This window comes from Schistocerca nitens, chromosome 2, assembly GCF_023898315.1.
Source record: "Schistocerca nitens isolate TAMUIC-IGC-003100 chromosome 2, iqSchNite1.1, whole genome shotgun sequence".
In the NCBI taxonomy this organism is placed as follows: Eukaryota; Metazoa; Arthropoda; class Insecta; order Orthoptera; family Acrididae; genus Schistocerca; species Schistocerca nitens.
In genome coordinates this window covers 287365745-287375261 of record NC_064615.1, presented here as the reverse complement: position 1 = coordinate 287375261, position 9517 = coordinate 287365745, and positions in this window count along the sequence as shown.

The window sequence follows — 9517 nt, the reverse complement described above, 5'->3', positions numbered from 1 at the left end:
TGAGTTTGACAGGAAGTGAAAAAATGGCTAAGCAAGAATGGCTAGAGGCCAAATGTAAGGATTTAGAAGCATATTTCATCAGGCGAAAGATAGATACCACCTACAGGAAAATTAAAGAGGTCTTGGGGAAAAGAGAAGCAGCTGTATGAACATCAACAGCTCAAATGGTAAACCAGTCCTAAGCAGAGAAGGGAAAACTCAAAGGTGGAAAGAGTATATAGAGGGTCTATACAAGGGAGATGAACATGAAAGCAATATTGTAGATACAGAAGTGGACGTAGATGAAGATGAGATGGAAAATATGATACAGCAAGAAGAATTTGACAGAGCTCTGAAAAATCTGAGTTGAAACAAGGCTCCGGGTATAGACAATATTCTGTCAGAACTACTGATAGCCTTGGGAGCCATGACAAAACTCTTCCATCCGGTGTGCAAGATGTATGAGACAGGTGAAATACCCCCTGACTTCAAGAAGAATATAATAATTCCAGTTCCAAATAAAGCAGTTGTGGACAGGTGTAAAAATTATCACACAGTTTAGTAAGTCATGGTTGCAAAATACTAACATGAATTCTCTACAGAAGAATGGAAAAACTGGTACAAGCAGACCTTGGGGAAGATCAGTTTGGATTCTGGAGTGGTAATACTGACCCTACGACTTATAATAGAAGGTAGGTTAAGGAAAGGCAAACCTACATTTGTAGCATTTGCAGATTTTGAGAAAGCTTTTGAAAATGTTGACTGGAATACTCTCTTTGAAATTCTGATGGTAGCAGGAGTAAAATACAGGGAGCGAAATGCTACTTACAACTTGTACAGAAACCAGGTGACAGTTATGAGTCGATGGGCTTGAAAAGGGAGCAGTGGTTGAGAAGGGAATGAGACAGGATTGTAGCCTGTCCCCAGCGTTATTCAATATGTACATTGAACAAGCAGTAACAGAAACCAAAGACAAATTTGGAGTAGGAATTAAAGTTGAGCGAGATGAAACAAAAACCTTGACATTTGTTGATGATGTTGTAATTTTGCCAGAGACGGAGGATGACTTGGAAGAACAGTTGAATGGAATGGACAGTGTCTTTAAAGGAGGACATAAGATGAAAATCAGCAAAAGCAAAACAAGGATAATGGTATTAAACTGATTTAAGTCAGGTGATGCTAAGGAAATTACATTAGGAAATGAGATACTTAAAGTAGTAGATGAGTGTTGCTATTTGGGCAGCAAAATAACTGATGATGGTTGAAGTAGAGAGGAAATAAAATGTAGACTGACAATGGCAAGAAAAGCACTTCTGAAGAAGAGAAATTTGTTAACATTGGATATAAATTTAAGTGTTACGAAGTCTTTTTTGAAGGTATTTGTCTGGAGTGTAGTCATGTGTGGAAGTGAAACATGGACGATAAACAGTTTAGCTAAAAAGTGAATAGAAGCTTTCAAAATGTGGTTCCACAGAAAAATGCAGAAGATTATTTGGGTTGATCATGTAACTTATGAGGAGGTACTGAACAGAATTAAGGACACAAGGAATTTGTTGCACAACTTGATCAAAAGAAGGGATCAGTTGATAGGACACACGCTGCAACGTCAAGGGATCACCAGCTTGGTATTAGATGGAAGAGTGGGTGGTAAAAATCATAGAGGGAGACCAAGAGATGAATAAAGTAAGCAGATTCAGAAAGATGTTGGCTCCAGTATTTATTCAGAGTTGAAGAGACTGGCACAGGATAGAGTAGCATGAAGAGCTGCATCAAATCAATCTTCGGACTTAAGACCACAACAACATACATCCAAAGCAGGTAAAAATTTAATCATGTATTCTTCCTATTATACAGCATACACACAATAAATATAATTTTGTTAATTGTTACCTTTCCTTGCAATGTTGTTTTAATGGGGAGCAGTGTATGAAAAGCCACACTTGACATATGCTAGATGGCAGAATTAATCACGTTCAGCTGCATAATGACTGCACTTCTGATCATTGCTCGTGTTGACATGTCTAAATGGCATGAAAGTAGGAGAGAAGTAGAGCTAACACTAAGAGCAAAATTTCATCTTGAACTATACCAGTTGTTTGCTAACAAATCAGTTACACTGGCCACAAAAACCTCCTAAAATTGCCTTCAGAACCTCTTATATGATACCCATTTCACAAAATACGCTGCATGTTATCTTGTTGCTTGTAATTTTCATTCAGGCTGAGTGCCCAGGGAGGAGCATAGCATGCATCCTCCGTCATTGTATTGGTTCGCAATTTGACAGGAAGTGAAAAAATGGCTAAGCAAGAATGGCTAGAGGCCAAATGTAAGGATTTAGAAGCATATTTCATCAGGCGAAAGATAGATACCACCTACAGGAAAATTAAAGAGGTCTTGGGGAAAAGAGAAGCAGCTGTATGAACATCAACAGCTCAAATGGTAAACCAGTCCTAAGCAGAGAAGGGAAAACTCAAAGGTGGAAAGAGTATATAGAGGGTCTATACAAGGGAGATGAACATGAAAGCAATATTGTAGATACAGAAGTGGACGTAGATGAAGATGAGATGGAAAATATGATACAGCAAGAAGAATTTGACAGAGCTCTGAAAAATCTGAGTTGAAACAAGGCTCCGGGTATAGACAATATTCTGTCAGAACTACTGATAGCCTTGGGAGCCATGACAAAACTCTTCCATCCGGTGTGCAAGATGTATGAGACAGGTGAAATACCCCCTGACTTCAAGAAGAATATAATAATTCCAGTTCCAAATAAAGCAGTTGTGGACAGGTGTAAAAATTATCACACAGTTTAGTAAGTCATGGTTGCAAAATACTAACATGAATTCTCTACAGAAGAATGGAAAAACTGGTACAAGCAGACCTTGGGGAAGATCAGTTTGGATTCTGGAGTGGTAATACTGACCCTACGACTTATAATAGAAGGTAGGTTAAGGAAAGGCAAACCTACATTTGTAGCATTTGCAGATTTTGAGAAAGCTTTTGAAAATGTTGACTGGAATACTCTCTTTGAAATTCTGATGGTAGCAGGAGTAAAATACAGGGAGCGAAATGCTACTTACAACTTGTACAGAAACCAGGTGACAGTTATGAGTCGATGGGCTTGAAAAGGGAGCAGTGGTTGAGAAGGGAATGAGACAGGATTGTAGCCTGTCCCCAGCGTTATTCAATATGTACATTGAACAAGCAGTAACAGAAACCAAAGACAAATTTGGAGTAGGAATTAAAGTTGAGCGAGATGAAACAAAAACCTTGACATTTGTTGATGATGTTGTAATTTTGCCAGAGACGGAGGATGACTTGGAAGAGCAGTTGAATGGAATGGACAGTGTCTTTAAAGGAGGACATAAGATGAAAATCAGCAAAAGCAAAACAAGGATAATGGTATTAAACTGATTTAAGTCAGGTGATGCTAAGGAAATTACATTAGGAAATGAGATACTTAAAGTAGTAGATGAGTGTTGCTATTTGGGCAGCAAAATAACTGATGATGGTTGAAGTAGAGAGGAAATAAAATGTAGACTGACAATGGCAAGAAAAGCACTTCTGAAGAAGAGAAATTTGTTAACATTGGATATAAATTTAAGTGTTACGAAGTCTTTTTTGAAGGTATTTGTCTGGAGTGTAGTCATGTGTGGAAGTGAAACATGGACGATAAACAGTTTAGCTAAAAAGTGAATAGAAGCTTTCAAAATGTGGTTCCACAGAAAAATGCAGAAGATTATTTGGGTTGATCATGTAACTTATGAGGAGGTACTGAACAGAATTAAGGACACAAGGAATTTGTTGCACAACTTGATCAAAAGAAGGGATCAGTTGATAGGACACACGCTGCAACGTCAAGGGATCACCAGCTTGGTATTAGATGGAAGAGTGGGTGGTAAAAATCATAGAGGGAGACCAAGAGATGAATAAAGTAAGCAGATTCAGAAAGATGTTGGCTCCAGTATTTATTCAGAGTTGAAGAGACTGGCACAGGATAGAGTAGCATGAAGAGCTGCATCAAATCAATCTTCGGACTTAAGACCACAACAACATACATCCAAAGCAGGTAAAAATTTAATCATGTATTCTTCCTATTATACAGCATACACACAATAAATATAATTTTGTTAATTGTTACCTTTCCTTGCAATGTTGTTTTAATGGGGAGCAGTGTATGAAAAGCCACACTTGACATATGCTAGATGGCAGAATTAATCACGTTCAGCTGCATAATGACTGCACTTCTGATCATTGCTCGTGTTGACATGTCTAAATGGCATGAAAGTAGGAGAGAAGTAGAGCTAACACTAAGAGCAAAATTTCATCTTGAACTATACCAGTTGTTTGCTAACAAATCAGTTACACTGGCCACAAAAACCTCCTAAAATTGCCTTCAGAACCTCTTATATGATACCCATTTCACAAAATACGCTGCATGTTATCTTGTTGCTTGTAATTTTCATTCAGGCTGAGTGCCCAGGGAGGAGCATAGCATGCATCCTCCGTCATTGTATTGGTTCGCAATTTGAAACACAGTTTTGGCCTGTAAATACCCAACCACGTTGCACTAGGCCAAACATGTGGAGAGATTACACATACCCTTTGTCCCATCTTATGAGAGTCAAACACTAAACCTACATATGATCTTTTGTCCACCAGTCATCTTTAAGTAAGAAGTAGTGTATTTAACAGAAATTATGATGAAAACATTCCTAAGCATCTGGAGAAAAACAGCAAAATTATTAGACATAGGTACATAATTTGAAGAAACGTATCTGAACACCTATTGGTGGACATTAATATGGGGTGTGTGCACTCTTCGCGTTTATGATGGATTGAACTCTGCTGGGAACACTTTTAGTGAGGCGGCTGAATGTCTGTGGAGGAATGGTAACCCATTTTTTCTCAAGAGCTGAAACCAGACAAGAGTTTTAATGGGGAGCAGTGTATGATGTCGGATGCTGGGGTCGACAGCAAAGTCAACGTTCTATCTTATTCTAAGAGTTCAGGTCAGGACTCTGGGCAAGTCAGTCCATTTCAGTGATGTTATTGTCTGCAAAGCTGTGCCTCGCAGATGCTGCTTTATGACAGGGTGCGTGGTTTGCTGATACAATCTAACTCCCTATGCACTTTCACTGTGCTAACTGGACTGCTGGTAGCACTTTGGTACTCACAAGTGATTTCTTTCACTGATTTCATATGATTTTTTACAACCACCCTCCACAATACTCAATGGTCACTGTCCGTCAGTACATGATGTCTGTCTGGTCTTGGTTTAGCTGGGGTTATTCCTTCACACTTCCACTTCACAGTCACATTACTAACAGCCTTGGGCAGCTTTAGAAGAGTTGAAATGTCCCTGTTGGATTTGTAGCTCAGATGGCATTTTAATGACTAGTCCACATTGAAAGTCATTGAGCTCTTAGAACCAGTTTTACTGTCACTGCTTCACCACGGACAAAATGTAGCAACTGTACAATACATTTCTCAACAATACTGTATAGGCATTGAAGAACTTATATTTTAAGGCAGAAATCATAACTCATACAATAATGTAAAGACTACCAGGAAACAGACAAATGCGCATCTTGTCGAGGTAATATCCTAATAAAAAATTTTAAAAAAAATGAGGCCATCTTGTTAGTGATCCAAAAACAGTTGCTGATGTATTCAACAAAATTTTTTAATAATAACAGAACAAATAAAACACAGAGGCTCCATAAATCAACCCAAAACTTTTCTGTAAGCAAATTATCTAGCACAGTACAAAAGATTCAAGTCACTATAGAGGAAATTGAAAGAATCATTATGTTTCTGAAAAATAAAAACTCTACTGGAATTGACAACACAGTAAGTTATTAAAATACTGCTGCAGTAATGTAAGAAAAATCCTTTGCCATGTTTTCAAGGCATCACTTATGCAAGGAATAGTTCCTGAAAGACTGTAGTCCGTGGTTGAAAAAACACTGTGTGAGAAAGGAGGTAAGGGTAGATATTGTGGAGGATAAGGGAAATGTATCATGGAAGTGTGAGCTGTGTGAAAGTGGGAGGAGAGAGATCAGCTTGGATTGGACAGAAGAATGGCTTGAGGCAGGGAGGTGCACTTTCACCATTACTCTTCATTGTAATGGTGGTTGATATGAGTTCAGTAGCACAAGTAATTGGTGAAGGAAAGATGAAAGCTATGGAGTTTGCAGATGATCTGATGATTTTGGGGAATAAGTAGGAGGAAGCACAAAAGCAGTTGGACGTATGGGAATGAACAGTGCAAGAATATGGGATGATATTTAGTATAAGTAAGACTGAGATGATTGTCACAACAAGAACGAAGGAGGGAGGAACAACTGGAATAACGATTGGTGGGGAACGATTGAGGAGAGTGGAGAGTTTCAAGTACCTAGGAAGCCTGATACAGGAACATGGAAAAAAACCACAGAGAAATAAACGAGCAGGGGAGAAAAGCAGAAGCATTTTGGAAGAGTGTCATAAGCCTGATATGGAGCAAGGATGTACCCCAAATCAGTAAAAAGGTTATATACCGGTTGTACTATGTCCCAATCCTGACAAATGCATCCAAAACCTGGGTTATGAAAGGAAGAGAGAAAACAAAGTACAAGCTAATGACATGAAATTCTTGAGGAACAGTATTGGAATGACAAAGATAGACAGGTTAAGAAAGGATCAGAGAGTTAATGAAGGTGGAACCATTACAGGAGGAGACAGAGAAATCAAGGCTGAGATGGTATGGGCTTGTTAAGTGAATGGAGGAGAATACCCAGGAGCATACACAAGATGAAACTGGAAGGAAAGGGACCAAGAGGAAGGCCAAGAGACAGATAGCTGAAAGGAGTGGAAGAATGTGTCCAGAAGAAAGAGAAGACTGGACCGAGGTGAAGACGGAGAGATGGTGGCAAGACAGAAGACAGACCCGGCCAGAGGCTGGAAACTGTCCAAGATGATGATGATGATGATGATGACTGTGAAATAATGGACAATCTCACAACTCACAAGTTTGTCAAAGGTGCTAGGATTGCTAAGCACCATAATATCTCCAGCAAAAGTTATTTTGGATTTCAGGGAGGAGTATCAACAGAAGATGCAATATTTGCATTTGCTACCAATGTTTTCGAAGTCAACACACACACACACACACACACACACACACACACACACACACACACACACACACGCGACTGTAATATTTCATGATCTAACAGAAGCATGTGACTGTGTCAGTTACAGAATACTTTTGCAAAAAGCTATGTATCCAAGTGTAAGTGATGCAACAGGAATTTGGCTTGATTCATACTATTATTTGGAAAAATTGCGTAAGACAGTCGTGAAGGCGTCTCCGCATCATCAGAATCGGGTACTATCATATCAAGACTCAGTTCCAGTTCCCTACTTTTTATTCCTGATCTAACTCGTGGTGCAGAATATTGTAACTTCACTATCTTTTCTGATGACATTATGGTACCTATTGATAATTCACTAAACAAACTTGAGAAAGGTGTTGGCAAATAAGGTTTTAGAGATACTGTGAAGTGGTTTAACATTAATGGTCTTTCTGCTAACGGTACAACAAGCTTAATTCAATTTCACACAACCCCCACAGACGGAAAAAATAGAGGAGAAAATAAGTTGATCAGCAGACAGCTAGGGTGGACGCTTAAAAATACCTGGGCTTACTTACTGACAGCAAACTAAACTGGTCAAACCACATCTTAGATCCATACAAAAAATTGTGTTCTGCAACTTATGCTTTATGCATTATTTGCTCTTACAGAAATATGGAAACCATTAAATCAGCTTATTATGGTTAAATGTAAATGTCGTGTGACTATGGCCTCTCAATGGGTAGACCGTTCGCCGGGTGCTTATTACGGTTATTTTCATGACATTATTGGAGCACAGAGTCCACTCCTAGATGCGAATCTGCATCTTGACCACTTCCCTCAATGGTTGCTCTTAGAATTTATTTATTTTAGTGCTTAATTTGAGTTTAATGTCTGAAAAATTTTCTGTATCGAAATATTTCACACTGTACTGTGGTTTCCTTGACAAGTGACTAGTTTACATTTAGATGTGGGTATGGCGTATCAGTTGCAATTACATCACTGGTAATAAAACACAATGACACTGAAACCATTGTTTAGATTGGTGACAGCTTTTCTTAACATATGCCCAGTAATGAGAAGAAATAAAAAAACTCAATTAAAACTACACAGGAAGTGAAAAAGAATAATTTGCTTTGCTTAAGTCTTGAATTTTTTTATCTGTATGATGCCAGCCTGAAATTAAGTTTCTAAATATAGTGTTGCCCTCTCTCCCTCTGGTTGTCCAAAATGTGTTACTCTCACATCCAAACATGAGCTTCATAAATCATCTGTTCTTCTTTCTTTGTTGTTTGTTTTCACTGCTTATAACTGTCGTTATCATTACCTTGTTTTCAGGTGAATTTCTATTCCATACTCAGTTATCCAGACACACCTAATCAATTGTTCACTTCTTTCTAAATTCACTGTCACTGACTGTATCTATTCATACTCCAATTAGAATGTTTTGCAGCCTCTTCTCATTACATCTGTTCTAATCTCTGAAACATTATTTCTCACTTCTTGGCAATAGCCTATGTTACATTAAAAACACAGTTACAAACAAAATAAGACACTTCCTACATTTATTTTATTTACTGGCTTGCTGTGTATGGTACTATTTTGTGTCTCGTAATTTTCCTTTGCTGGCATGTGTAATTATTTTCGCCGTTCAGGTACTTTTTACCAGCATCATTAATTGCCTTTTATTGTTCTTGTTCGTTTGTAAATCTACAACATCCATGGAAAAAAAAAAATCCACTTCTTCTGGCCTTCCGAACTATGCTTTTCTGGAATTCAGTTATGGATAGTTTCCATTTTTATTACTATTGTTGCTAAAATACCTCCCAACAAGAGAAAAATATTAAATAGGGGAGGGGGAGGGAAAGTACAGCAATGTTGCTGACATTCAAACTTTCTTCACTCTCACCAAATGCCACACACTTTTCATGCATGTACAAAAATCCATTTTGCTCCTAAAACACTATTAATTCTTCCTCTATGCAATAATAGTAATATTTGACGTATTTCCGAACTACTACTAGCATGCTGTATCTGTGTCATCAGTTACAAACATATTACCAATTAATTTATTAAGAAAAATGTTACTCATCCACTTAATGACAAACACCTGTACATTTGATGTCAAATGTACCAATATGTCTCATTTTTCAAGACGTACAAAGAAAAATGTAATGAAAACCATGATACATTGTGTGCCTCTCTGCGCCTCAACATGTCATCTTAAACATATGTACCGTACACAATCACACAATTTTTTTCTTTCTTGGCCACGCTTTATAATAAGAAATAATAAAAGGCTGTTACACATTTAACTTTCCGACAAAGCCTTTTTCAGATAAGAAAATACACACACATTCATTCACGGAGATGGCAGTCACGTGTGCTTGGTTATGTGAATGAATGTGTGTGTTCTTTTC